At 37.6% G+C, this 15,228-nt stretch overlaps 1 long non-coding RNA gene across 1 annotated transcript in view; it reads left to right on the top strand.

The window, feature by feature from the left end:
* LOC128662483 (uncharacterized) overlaps positions 1 to 14,847 on the top strand; it is a 28,084-nt gene extending 13,237 nt beyond the window's left edge. The window contains exon 2 of the long non-coding RNA XR_008402790.1: positions 14,027 to 14,847. This is a non-coding gene — a long non-coding RNA (uncharacterized LOC128662483). The remainder of the gene's footprint in view (positions 1 to 14,026) is intronic.
* Positions 14,848 to 15,228: the final 381 nt, after the last annotated feature.

The following is a 15,228-nucleotide window of genomic DNA, read 5'->3' as shown; positions in this document are numbered from 1 at the left end:
GATATAGAGGGCTTCTAGAGGAGCTCCTCTCCTGGGGAGATGCCATCTACCGGCGACATGGGAAAAGGGAGTAGGGGTATGACCCGCAGGCAACCAGTACCGGCGGGAAAGGGAGGAGAGGAGACCCCTCTGCATTTTTTTTTGTATAATGCCAATTCCACTGGCCCGGCCGCAACCAGCAGAACAAGCTTGAATTAGCATACAAAAACCTTCTGGGTAAACATACATTATCCATATACACTGCAACATCCTCCCTATCTTGTAATATTAAAGATCCTCTGACAAGCTAAAGTGGTGGGAGATTAGAGTAATATGGCGCACATTGCCAATAATAAGGTGCACTAGAATAATTAGGCTAATGAAGTGTACAAAAACAGCACTCAGCGAGTATTCAACCATACCTAACTGTTAAAATACAGAGGAATAACATGCGAACACTAACCCAGCTCTACAATTTAGGCATACATAATTGTTAATGCATTACAATTTTTAAACTTTTAAAGGATTGCATATATACATGTGAAGGAAAAAGACAACACACACTTCACACATCATGTTGCTAGAATAGATACACCTGTGAGAGAAACTATACATTAAAAAATAGCATAACTAGAAAAATCAACCAGACAGTGTGGAGTTAAATTATGTTACATGTAAATAATAAGTCATATCATATCCAGGGTCCAGTAGATAACATAACCTTATAGTGTGAGATATAGCATTCTCTGTTACAGCCAAGTGTGCTGTCTATTTAGGGATATATAAGAAAAGCACTTCTAAATATAAATGTGGGGACTGCAAACTATAGTGTCAGCTTTAGTCATAACATACATAATGTAGAGTCCAACATTCCCTGCAACCTACAAGAATTTTTTTTTTTTTTTTCATTAGAATATAACATAGGGTAACTGTTAAACAGGAATTTTCAGGCTTGAAAGGCGTTATCTTGACAGGGTAGCTGATCTCCCAGCTCACATCACTGCCGTAAGACAAGATTGACCAAAGATGTTGTATGGACTGAAGGTGAATAAAGCTCTGACTTGAGAAATACTGGAGTTCAACTAATAACACTGTAAATAATCAGGCCACATATAAGCAATAAAGATAATTCAAAACAACAAATGTCCCGTGAGATTTCTTCAGTTGGCACAAATAATTTATCTCTCATTAAAATGTCCAGCAGGTATGCATGTAAAGAAGCCCTATATAGGGGCGGGAGGGAATGGCCTCGCTGACATAACTTCTACATTACCCTACTCCAGTCCTTGTGCTATGGCTTAGGTGTGACATACAGGCAGGTTGAGGTGTGCTGGACGTGGAATTACAGACCTTTGTGATTAAGAATTTGAGATGAGATACCTCCGCAACTGCGGGGGAACAACCAAAAAACTGCACCATATCTGAACTAGTAGGGTATGCCAGCAGAAGAGTATTAGGCATCCGAATCAAACCCTGAGCTGCTGCGAGAGGTGGCGTGAGTCTAGGCAGTTGCTGGCCCTTTGTAATATGTGGGATCTGATCTAATTGTGCCGCAATCTATGACCAACTCGCTCCTGAATAATTGACAGTGAGTTCCTCTTGAGATAGGGTCAAACAAAGCCCACGTACCTCACCGGTCATAAGGCTTGGCTTGGAATCGGGTATCTGTCGCACCTCCGCCTTCTGCAAGTCCCGTTCCGGAGCGGCTGTTACGTTTAGTGCAGAGGTAAAGTGGTCAGCGAGGAGCGGGTTGCGATTGCATAACGGAGCGGCTCCGGAATCTACATCGCAGCTGTACAGCAGAGAGGGTGGGGAATCCTGCACTAATAGGTGCTCCTGTGCTGTTTCTGTCTGCACGTCTCCATATTCTCTGCTAGCCAATACCATACCGGTCCCCTCTCTCATCGCCATCTTTAAAGTGTCTGAAAGGTCCAGAAAACCTTTTGTCATCCGCCGGTCTAGGTCCAGAATCAGGGTATATAGAAGCTCATACTCCTTCTCCATATTACAAAGAACCCTATGTCCTGTCTAGTCGGAAATTAAGACGAGAGTCGGGAGCGGGGAGGTCGGGCCCAAACAACTCACTTCCCATGGTGTGGCGTCTTCCCTTAGAAAATATCAATATTCTTAAAGTTAGTCACCCGATCCAACTCAGGCCAGGTGATCTTAGGTTGAGACCTAGATAGTAGTTGATCTTATGAGAGAGTAGTGTGTTCTTTTAATGAAAATATATATTTCTTTTAGCTGAGGCCTAGGAGCTCTAGAGAAGTGCGTCTAGCAGCTCTGGCTGTTGGCTCCGCCCCCGGTAATATCGGCATACTCTTTTTAAATCACAAAAGAAAATATTTGGGTTTCATGTCCCTTTAAGATTTGTCTCTTGTAAGAATACAATGTCAGGAGAGTGTGTACCTAGTTGACATATAATCTGTTTGCACTTTATGCGAGATGTTATCCCTCCTACATTCCACGATAAAATCTTAAGTAATCCTGTCATGTTACCTTCTCAACCAAAGATTTTTTGTCCTATTAAAGCAAAGAAACAGGGTGGGTATAACCCAGGGAGAGGGGGGGGGAGGAAGAAGAGAAAAAAAAGAGAAAAGCCTAATTTAAAATAACCTGGATAACATTTGCATGTAACCAGTAAGTGTACAAATATTACCATTATTCTCCACTATTATTTTAGCCGGATATATTATCCTCACTTTGTAACCTTTATCAATCAGTTAAGGAAAAAAAAGGAGACATCTCCTTCCTTTTGATCTGAGTTTCATTTGAGAAGTCTTGAAAAAGTAAGATCTTATGATTATCAATAGTTAAGGGTGCCTTTTCACGATAATATTGAAAGTATTCTAGTTTGTCTTGAAAGTTTAAAACTCTGAATATAAGCATCCTATCTTGGGGAGAACCATCTTGGTTGAATCTTTTCGGGCCTACTCTATGTACTCTTTCTATGGCTATAGGTAATTTTTCCTTTGGAAAGCCTAACATTTGTGGTAGGAGCTGAGAGGAAAAAAATAATAGGTCATTATAGTCTGGGATCTCGGGGAGACCGAGCAATCTAATATTATTGCGCCTGGCGCAATCCTCAATATCCTCCATTTTAGTTGTTAGCATTAATATTTTGTTATGTTTATTTACTTTGTCTTCCTGAATACTAAGCTGGTCTTCTATATTAGAGATCCTGGCTTCAGCTGCTGCTAGCCTAGACGCAAACTGTTTTAAATCATATGCTATCGCTGCAATTTCAGTTGTTATACCGCCTAGTTCTTTTCTAATACTATCTAGCTGGGGGGGGGGGGGAAACTCTGATAGTTGCATCATTAAAGAAGAATGGTCAGGGTGACTGCTTTGTGGATCAGAGATATTCTCAATGCTATTATCCAACATTTTGGATTTCTTATCTTTTGCTTTTGATGGCATTGTTGGGGATCGAGTGTTTGTGTGGATAATAAATCTTTCCATATAGGAATAGGCATAAATAAATGTGATCTATAATACAAAGTGTATGTATCTAGTGAATATAGTGCTAACCAATATAAAGAACAAAAACAGATTGTGAAAAACAAGAAACTGCGTACAGATTTTTTGTGTGTGTGTTAATATAGTGTGTGTGTATATTCTAGTGATTGTTAGTGAGAAGAACCATACAATATGTTTTTAGTTCCAAAGTGATGTGTTTACAGAAATATATCTGTTTTGATTTAATTTTCCCCTTCCCTTTCTTCACGCCATATTTTATCCCGCTGGATAAGTCCTAACTAGAGAAAATCTTAATAGCGTACTCATAAAACTAATATAGACAAAACATATTTTTGGTACATACCGTATATTAATTTTGTGGCCTAATTCATTTGAGTACTATCTAAAATTTCTTCTTATTTAAAACACATTCTCAGATAAACCAGTGTGCTGTTTGCTGTATATTTAGCCAAAACACCTTGTGTAAATACAAAGCAGACTTAACCTAGGTTTTTAGAACCTGCAAGAAAATTCTGTAGGTTTACTTTACGTGTAAAGTATATGTAAATAGAAACAATTCTTAGCAAAGACAGATATAACAGATATAACTAAAACTCTTTTGTGGCTCGTATCCCCTGTATTACTGGCTGTGCTCCCAGACTCCCTTCTACATCCCTACAAATTACCCTACTGATATATTTCCAAAGGGCCCACTAAACAGGATCTAATCAACCCACTCTCCGTTTAGGTTAAGACCCTCCTCCTCTCTTTCCCGTGGGCCCATTACCCATGGGTCATACCCCTACTCCTTTTTCCGACTTCGCTGATCGGAGGCATTTCCCTGGGAGGGGGGATTTATACTGCAGACCCCTACCAACTGATAGTCTGAAGATCTTAAGAAGATTAAAAGTGCTTCTTTTCATCTCTCATATGGTTAACCTAATAACCCGAATCAACTTAATTTCTTCAGTTTTCCTTCCCTTTTGAATGACGGGATTGGTCATGCAATACTAATCATTTAAGGACAGGGGTGCCAGACATACTTCTCCTCAGTGTTCAAAATTTTCAAGGTGGCTACTAGTCATTCCTATAACGCTATATTCTTTCTTCAATACAAAGAGGTTACTCCTATCTAAGATGGCTCATGCCAAGAGGAAAAAATTAAACACCAAGAAAACCCTAAACAAACCCTAGCTGACCACTTCAATAGTAAAAATCAATACGATCCAGAGGTCTCGGATGAAGACTCTAGGGAGTCCACCACTTCCTTCAAAGGACAACATAAAGCCAACAATCCACATCTAGACAGAGCGTCCTCCTCACAATCTTCTATCCTAGATTCCATTAAAGCTTTATCGGATAAAATGGATATTCATTATACATCCCTTAAGCAAGATCTCAAACAATCTGTCAGCAAACTCAAGAGCACTTGGGGAGCGGACAGAGACTCTTGAAAGGAAGCATGAGGATCTAAATGTGGACCATGTGAATCTTCTATCTTATACGCAAAATCTCTCAGAAATGATTTTAGACCTGGAATCCAAATTGGCAGACCTAGAGGACAGGTCACGCCTCAACAACATTAGGATTCGGGGTATACATGAAGACATTGGCAACTCAGAGCTCCCAGGGTATATCACTGGCCTTTTCAGAGAACTATTGGGCACTCTGCCAGACCAGGAGCCCACAGGGCTCTCCGCCCCAGAAACAATACATCAGATACTCCAAGAGATGTAATTATCAGACTTCATTACTATACCTTCAAGGAAAAAATCCTCAGGGCCTCTTTTGCTAACAAAAACCTGAAGGAGCCCTATCACACTGTCCAAATATACCCAGACCTCTCCCCCCACACTCTAGCCAAGAGAAGGACTTTCCAACAGTTCACCCAAACCCTACGCCAACACGGCGTAAAGTATAGATGGGGATTTCCAGTGAAGATTTTTTTTTCAACACAGTGATTTACAGGTAGATCGGCTAAGTTTTTAGCCAGATTAGCTAAATCCTCTCCCAGACACGCAATTTCTGCTATCAAACAAGGAGCTATAAGATATACGAAACACTCTGATATTGAAAAAGTATTCTTTTAATTTTTTCAAGATCTGTATAGACAAGACCCCCTCAAGCTAGATAAGAAAGACGCATTTTGGGAAAAGATCAATGTGCCAAGACTATCCATAGAGGCCAGAGATGCTATTAATGCGCCCATCATCGAAGAGGAAATAATATGGGCAATTAAGAGCGCGAAATCCAACAAAGCGGCCGGACCAGATGCACTTCCCATTGAATATTACAGAATCTTGCAAACTCAGGTGACACCTATACTAGCTAAGTTATTTAATTTCTACTTTTCAGAGAATACGAGGTGCTCCTCTTCTTTTACATCCGCAAACATTTCGTTGATTCTCAAAAAAGGCAAAGACCCCGAGCTGCCAAGTTCTTTCAGACCTATTTCTGTCCTAAATACCGATTATAAGCTGCTCGCAGCTATCGTGGCCTCACAATTGAAACCCCAAATGGGCGACTTAATCCATGAGAACCAATCTGGTTTTATGCCTGGGCGGAACCCCGTAAGAAATACGAGGAAACTATTAATTCTGATCGAGTCTTTCTGGAATAAGTATAAGTTTCTGGATCCCTACAAAAGTATGGATAAGGCTATACTAACGGTCGACACGGAGAAGGCCTTTGATAGGGTCGGTTGGGACCATCTGTTCTCCGCTCTAGATCAATTTGGATTTTCCGGAAACTTTAATAATTATATACGGTTAATTTATAGTGCCCCCTCATCTGCGGTTATTATCAATAACACATCCACTCAACGATTTGATCTATTCAGAGGGACTAGACAAGGTTGCCCACTTTCCCCTTTCCTATTTAATCTTAGTGTAGAACCTCTGGCCATCCGATTAAGACAAGAACTTGATGGGATCTCATTGGCGGATGAGAAATTGGTTCTGCTTTTTTATGCGGACGACCTCCTATTATTTCTATCTAACCTTAAGGTCACTTTACGTATCTTACATGCTATTATTCAAGAGTTCGGGGAGATTTCTGGGTTCAAGATCAATACCTCAAAATCAGAATTAATGTGGATATATAAAAACCCCTCACTCTATATTAACCACCCTTTCCTAGAGGTTTCCCAGATTACATATCTTGGCCTACGATTATCCAGAAACCTGGAAGAATGGTATAGGTTAAATTATAGGCCGGGGCTGGACTTTTGTAAGAAAAAATTGGAGGAATGGACTATGCTACCTATATCCTTATCTGCCCGTGTGACTTTGATCAAATCAGTCATCTTTCCAAAACTCCTCTATATCTTTCAAAATATCCCTTGGTTTTTACATAAAAAAGATATTACTATATATAATAAGGCATGTTCCAAGTTTCTATGGAATGGAAAGAGACCGCGGATTGCTTCCCATAGCCTTATGAATTCTAAGATATCGGCTGGCCTTGCACTCCCTAATATCCAGACATACAACCTGGTAATCATAGCTAGATTTGCATTAGACTGGCTAACTGGGAAGGATCAAATTTCCTCGTTTATCTGGGAATCCCAAATTGTGGCTCCCTTTCAGCTGAAAGCTATTTTTCACTGTCCACTTACATCAATTCCATCCAATATATTTTATTTGTCTACCTTTAAGAATATTATTGTGGCTTGGCAAAGATTATGTACGGAATTAGATTGTTCTCCTTATGTCTCACAATACTTACCCATAGTTGGTAACCCAGAGTTTAGTCCAGGTCTTTCTAATCAGATATTTAAAGATTGGGAGTCAAAAGGTCTTAAAACCATGTGACAAATACAAGAAGCAGGAGGCCATCCATTATTGTTTCAAGAATTTGCAACCCAATTTGACTTAGGTGCACGTGAGTTTTATGCCTACCTTCATGTCAGGCATTTTCTTCAAGAATTGCTCACAAAATATGGGAATAATTGGACTATGGGCGAACTTCAGGCTAGGATCTCTATTTACGCTGCCGGAATATATGCAATCTCCCCATTGTATCTACTCTTAAACCAGAAAGCGTCAAACTTACAAGTGAGCGAAATGGTTGCAATGTGGGTCACTCAATTCCCAGACATAAATGAGCAGACCATTACTGGGAGCTTTAAAATAATTCAACAGAGTTGGGTCCCAACAACATGGAGGGAGTCGCAGATAAAAGTCGGTCTACAGAGATACCTTACACCTGCTGTTCTTTCTAAATGGTAGAAGACGAAGGTTCCATGCTCTAGATGCTCGTCCACAGGAGCAGATCTATACCACTGTTTATGGAGCTGCCCTAAAATATACCAATATTGGGGGAAAATTACATTCTGGATGACGGTAGTTTGGGAATTGGATCATTTGTTATCCCCAATTGAAATTTTCTTTCTGGTAAAATTCCAGGGAATATTTAAGAACTATAGTCTGATAAATACTATAATTTTAACAGCACGTAATCTTATCTTTAAATCGTGGAAAGCATCCTCTGCACCTACAATGGCACAATTTAAAATGGCTTTGATTAATCAATTCACAACAGAGCAGTTTAATATACCATACCCACAAGATAAATATCTGGCTGTATTTTTAAAAAAATGGAAGGTGTTTGTAAGATCCCTGCCCTTATAGTACATTAAAAAAAATTAATTAAACCATTTAGAAATTCTGAGTTTGTTCAGATGAATATTTTGGCGGGCCACTTTCCTGGAGAATGGGCAGTGGATACTGAGTGAGCTGTCCGGGGGAGACGGGGAGGGAGGGTGGGGGGGGAGAGAGAGAGGGAAGAGGAAAGGGAAATTTTTTTTTTCTCTTCCTATTTTTTTTTCTTTGTTGTTTGTCTCTTTTTCTGGGGGGAGAATAAAGGTAAAAAATATGCAAAGGAGAAGAATGATTAGCAATATGATACACGTGTAGTTGGTTACCGCATGTACTTGTAGTCGGCCATATATATATCATTTTTATGACTTGTATTAATGTATGGGGTCTATTGACCCTTACTCTGGCATTTATTGTTATCACTTAAATATATATGTATTTTTTTATTGATTGTGACACATTGTTTTATAATTGACAACTGACGTTGTAATTTTTTCAGTCTTTGCTATAAATAAAGTAAAAAAAAAAAAGACATTGGAAACTCAGAGCTCCCAGGGTATATCACTGGCCTTTTCAGAGAACTATTGGGCACTCTACCAGACCAGGAGCCCACAGGGCTCTCCGCCCCAGAAACAATACATCAGATACCCCAAGAGATGTAATTATCAGACTTAATTACTATACCTTCAAGGAAAAAATCTTCAGGGCCTCTTTTGCTAACAAAAACCTGAAGGAGCCCTATCACACTGTCCAAATATACCCAGACCTTTCCCCCCACACTATAGGCAAGAGAAGGACATTCCAACAGTTCACCCAAACCCTACGCCAACACGGCGTAAAGTATAGATGGGGATTTCCAGTGAAGATTTTTTTTCAACACGGTGATCATTCATATGACATCTCCTCCCTGGACCAGGGGATGAAACTTCTTCAATCGCTCAGCTTACATCAACCATCTGATGCTACCAACAAACCAGAGAATCCCAAATCACTAAACACTTCGGCCCCTGAGTGGGACCCACTCCCTAGTAGACCAACTCTGCATTCTAAAAGAAAAGAAGCCATACATCCCAGAAAACATTCCTGAATGCATGTTAGCTTGCTTCTTCTAACTAGAGACCTTGAACTTCACCTAGGGCTATTTAGATCTGCTATATGATTTACATGCCATGAATGCGACCTAATATCCGACTCTGAATGTATCCTTTACATGATAAATTTCTAAATAGATGTGATTATGACCTTGGTTTTAAATGTTTAAAGTTCATGTTTAGTTAAAGGTTTTCTTTTAATGAGTGTTATTATAGGTACTACCCATATTATGTGTCACACTGACCCGGGCTCATAGTAGATCCCCCTACTCTTACTTATATTCTATATGACAAGAGGATAGCCTAATAATATGAATCACGCAATTGCTAAACCCTTACCAGTTCCCAGTCTTAGAGGCCCGCTTAATACTTCGAAACTGAGGACATGGGCACAGGCCCGAACACACCCTACTGCTTGGATATGGTGGCACAGGTTGGATTCTATTCCGAACCTCACTAGTCTTAGAATCATCACAGTTTCAGAGTCTATAGTTTCATAATTTTAATTACATTATCTCTCTAGCTTAAACCCCAGGCTTCTCTGGGACATTCAGCTGAACATATCCAAAAAAAAAAGTCCTTATCTCACAGTCATATCTAGGCTAATACTTATTTCTTTGCATATGGGAAGCAATTAAGGTTGCACATGTTTTAACTTTGTCCTCTGTGTTGCATGATACACCCCTCTAGGGCCCCCGGTTCAATTCCTACCCAGACAATCTCTATACAATCGGTTTCTGCAAATAATATAATTTTTATCCCATTCACTGCAGATACAGAGATCTGGACCCAGGGATCTCTCAATATAATGAACCCAATGAAGTAGTTCCAGACACATATACATCATATGATTTAGGTTTGGGGACACAGGCAGGAACCCTAGTTTCAACTCATAATTTTAGTAGTTTTGCTACTGTTTTAGATTTTACTGGTTTATGCAGTTTATTAAAATGTTACTTCCTCCTTAGAATTAAGTCTTAATTGAGATTTATGATCTAACATAAAAGTTTATTACTCATTGTTATTCTTATGTTATTTTCCATTTCTCTTCACAGTGGATGTAATTATCTGTTCTCCTATGTCATCATAGCTTTGGCCAAACCAGTTTAGCTCCCCACTCTAGCATAATCTCCCATACTAACTAGATTTAGAAGGTAACTTACTCCTGAGTTCACTCTAATTTAGATCCTTGAATTACTCTAAATACACCCAAGCCCCCCTAACTGGGCCTCATCTCTCATATGAATTTTCTTAATCCCTATAATTTGGCCCTCCTACTACATCATACTACCATACCTGTAGCCCACTCCCTAAATATTCCTCAACCATGTCCCCAGCATACACCTTTGGGTTAGTGGACATGGATATAAATATTATATCTTAGCCATCTGAACTCCTTATCCCTCACTGGGGAGAGCCCTCCTCTCCGGTACCCCCCCTCGCATCCCGTTTATCCAACTAACATATTTTTAGAAATATATATAATGATAGTGCTGCCAGTTTGTATCTAAGAAGCCATGATTAACTAATTATGAACTGTTGTACTGATATTGAACTGTTGTTGTTTTTTTCTGTATTTTGTTATATGACATTGTTCTTCGGGGAGTACAATCCTTATCTTGTTACTAATGTAACCATGCAGCTAAAAGCATTTTTATATTCCTATGTTATCTTATTGTTCAAGGATGAATGTCTCCAGTCTTATACAAAGGACTTTATGTCTGTTAAGTTGTATTACCTAACTTGTAATAGGGGGTGTGTATGAAGACCCTCTGTGTCGTTACATGTATGTGATTTGTAATATGTAATCCAGCCTTGCTAAGAATAAATTAGAGCAGACTTTGATTCCATTGTGTGTGCATGTCTGATTCTTGCTTTCCAAGGCCTTGAATGTGAAATACTCAATTTCAGTGATAAGTGTAATATACTGATTATTATTATGAAGATTATGAAGTGGTACCCCGGCAATCTCAGACCTAACAGTTCTGGTGTCAGAAGATGGAATTCACACTGGGTAAGTAAGAAGAAGTGTTTAAATCTCTTGCTTCCCTCTGTGAATTTGGTCCAGAGGTCTGGCCGGCGTTAAGGGGAAATAGTAAGGGGTTAAGTGTGGGTTTGAGTCCTAGCACAATTTATTGTGCAAGTTTGAGTCTTGTATTGACCACAGGCAAGTTTGAGTCTTGAGTACTGTAATAGTCCCTCTGCCATTTTAAGTCTGGCACTATAATAGTTAATTTGCAACTTTGAGTCTTGTATGATAATTAAATGGTTAATAGTCCCTCTGCAAGTTTGAGACTTGTATGGTATTTAAAGGGTTAATAGTTCCCCTGCAAGTTTGAGTCTTACACCATATTTAATATATATAGATAGAAATGGATGTCACTGGAGCTGAGTACTCACTGATTGATGTTTATTTGTGTGTATTGTATTGTGCTGTTTTGTGTATACAAGTATTAAGTGAATATGGGATTTGCTCAAGGTAAAATGTTTAGTCTGTTGTTGCTTGAATGTGAAGGAATGTGATGAGAGAGATATACAGTATATATATATATATATATATATATATATATATATATATATATATATATATATATATATATATATATATATATATATATATATATATATATATATATATATATATATATATATATTGCAAGAGCTCTTGGCAATAGTCTCATGAGACGCTGCGCAGAAACTGACTCACAGACCTTAGTTTGCTGACGGAGACTAATTTATGACTGATTCTTTAACTTAACTCTTAAAATGTTGTAATGTGAGTTTAAAGGATGTATCCTGAAAAATAGCGTTGTATGTGAAAACCCTTTCTGTGTAATTTATGTGTTAGAAGTGTTTCACTGTGTTTTTGTTACTTGTAAAGCTCTCTACTGAAGCTTAAAGGAATTTATTATCTTGTCTAATTATTTGTTAGATGTCTTAAATTGTTTGAAAATGGCCATTCTGAACAATTTTGGACACTCATAAAAATACATTTTGAACTTAGTAAAGAGTTTTATCTTGTTATTCTGTCACTAATAAATGTATGTTTTCCTTACAGAGGTAGAGCATTTATAAAATGTGTTTCCTGTGTTTTTCAAAGTTTAATTTATGTTGAAACGGCTTCAGAATGCATTGTCATGAGTGCCTTCAGTGAAAGATTTAAGATATGCAGTCTGTGTATTTCTTGGTTTTTTTATCTGTGTCTTCTGACTGGTAATTAATCAGGGTAAAGCTGATAACTGTGTGTGTATTTGCAAGTGAACTAAAGAAATTGTAAGTATGATGATGTGTGAGATTTTAGGTCATGTTTTGGTAAATTAAAGAGAGTTTTTCTGGAATGTGATTAATAGGTTGATTTAAGTATGTTATGTGGAGATGTGTAAGATTTATGTAGAGTTGTGGAGAAAAGAAAGGTTATTAAATGTATCTAAAACATTTTTAGAGTTGTTTTTAATTTTAATATAAACTGGTAAAATATTACTATGTAATATTATTTGTGCTGTGATGGCTCTTATTTAATTATATGCAGGTTATGATACAGTAAAGAAGTAAAATTTTAATGGTAAATAATACAAGTTTCCTAATCATGGCTAAATTATATGTCATATGCATATTTTAATTGGTCAGTCCTTAAAGGGATAGTACACTGGAAAATTGTTTTTAGATTAATGGTTTTTCATTGACTTGTTATACCAATAACATAGTATAAAAATGTAGGAGAATTTGCATTTGCAGGTTTATTCGTATATAAGAAGTAGCTGGTTTTGTGCTTTTAAATCACAACATATTACAATGGGTTGAGCTTCAAGTAATAGCATATCTCATTTTGTTTCTTATCTTATATGTGTCCGGAAAACCGGAGCTCAGAGCTTGGACAGAGGAATGGAAAATTGTCATTTTATTTTATACTGCACCCCACTAAGAGTGTGGTTTTGTATCTAAAAAGCCATGATAAACTAATTATGAACTGTTGTACTGATATTGAACTGTTGTTTTTTTTCTGTATTTTGTTATATGACCTTGTTCTTCGGGGAGTAAAATCCTTATCTTGTTACTAACGTAACCATGCAGCTAAGAGCATTTTTACATTCCTATGTTATCTTGTTGTTCAAGGATGAATGTCTCCAGTCTTATACAAAGGACTTTATGTCTGTTAAGTTGTATTACCTAACTTGTAATAGGGGGCATGTATGAAGACCCTCTGTGTCGTTACATGTATGTGATTTGTAATATATAATCCAGCCCTGCTAAGAATAAATTAGAGCAGACTTAGATTCCATTGTGTGTGCATTTCTGATTCTTGCTCTCCAAGGCCTTGAATGTGAAATACTCAATTCCAGTGATAAGTGTAACATACTGATTATTATTATGAAGATTATGAAGTCGTACCCTGTCAATCTCAGACCTAACCGTTCTGGTGTCAGAAGTGGGATTCTATTAAGATCATAGTTGGAGATTTATAAACATTACAGAATAAAGTATCACTAGGTTATTTTTTAGTAGTTCAAAGAGAAAATGTGAAGAAATAAATTTTAAAGAAAAAGTTTGTATTGACTGTTTTATTTTTTATTGTTTTGCAAGCTTTAGCACAAGTTAACTAGCATAGTTATATAGCTTCATGTTGAAGTCTAGTAGTTTTTACTTGTTTAGTGTTCATGTTTAAGGTATCATTTAAATTATATAGAGTAGCTGTGAGTTATTCTCTTTAGAAATGCAATAAATGTATTTAATTTGTATTATATACCCACAATATTTTTTTCCCCTTGATTTAGATGACATATGATAAATTAAGGTATTAAAGGAAATTGTGATGCTTAGAAAAGAGAAAAGTTATGTTGTGTATAATTGTGATTGGATCAGAGTGCGTGCTCATCTTGTGCTGTTTTGTTTCCTAATTAGACTTCTTCTGAATCAAGTATCTGTTGCTATGGGATCCACCTATTTCCCTTGTCTACCCCATGAACAAACCATCATACTTCCATTATGTACCTGCAGATGGACACTTTCTAATGTGCAAGGCACCCCTACTGCAAGTGGACTATGGTAATGATGCAGAGTGTCTGATGGAGGTGGAGCTCTAAGAGGACAAAGACAGTTCTTAAAGTGATAAGCGGCCACCCAGAGATGCTTATGCTGTTCCCATGTTATGCTTCACTGTGTGGAGAGTACAGAGCAAGAAACTGTTGGTAATATTGGAGGATGCTAGCTATGCAGGTTGAGAAATAAAGATGCAGTGCTGTTTGGGGGTAGGTGGGGGTTTGGCTTGGTCTTGGAGCAGATAGATCAGTAGTTCGGGGATTCTGGGAGGTAGATGGAGAGTTTTGGAGAGACTGTACTATTATGAAGTGACAAATTGTGCCCTATTGGCTATTATAGCAATAAGTGTATGGATTTATATACAGTATTCTCACACAGATTCATGTTATACCATAGTATTAGGCTTACATTGGTATTAAGAGATTTACTAATTGTCTGTGCCTTTTATATAGCTGTTATCTGTTTTAAATATTATATAATTGTTATGGTATCTTATTCTGTTAGAATAAAAGGGTGGAATGTTAGAATATATATAACCATAGTGCTGCCATTTTGTATCTAAGAAGCCATGATAAACTAATTATGAACTGTTGTACTGATATTGAACTGTTGTTTTTTTTCTGTATTTTGTTATATGACATTGTTCTTCAGGGAGTAAAATCCTTATCTTGTTACTAATGTAACCATGCAGCTAAGAGCATTTTTACATTCCTATGTTATCTTGTTGTTCAAGTATGAATTTCTCCAGTCTTATACAAATGACTTTATGTCTGCTAAGTTGTATTACCTAACTTGTATTAGGGGGCGTGTATGAAGACCCTCTGTGTCGTTACATGTATGTGATTTGTAATATATAATCCAGCCCTGCTAAGAATAAATTAGAGCAGGCTTAGATTCCATCATGTGTGCATGTCTGATTCTTGCTCTCCAAGGCCTTGAATGTGAAATACTTAATTCCAGTGATAAGTGTAACATACTGATTATTATTATGTAGATTATGAAGTGGTACCCAGGCAATCTCAGACCTAACACATATACTATTCCCTCACTGCTCTTCTCTTGGT

This window comes from Bombina bombina, chromosome 6 (assembly GCF_027579735.1).
Source record: "Bombina bombina isolate aBomBom1 chromosome 6, aBomBom1.pri, whole genome shotgun sequence".
Taxonomy (NCBI): domain Eukaryota; kingdom Metazoa; phylum Chordata; class Amphibia; order Anura; family Bombinatoridae; genus Bombina; species Bombina bombina.
The sequence above is the reverse complement of the archived record's forward strand: the minus strand, read 5'-3'. Positions and strand labels throughout refer to the sequence as shown.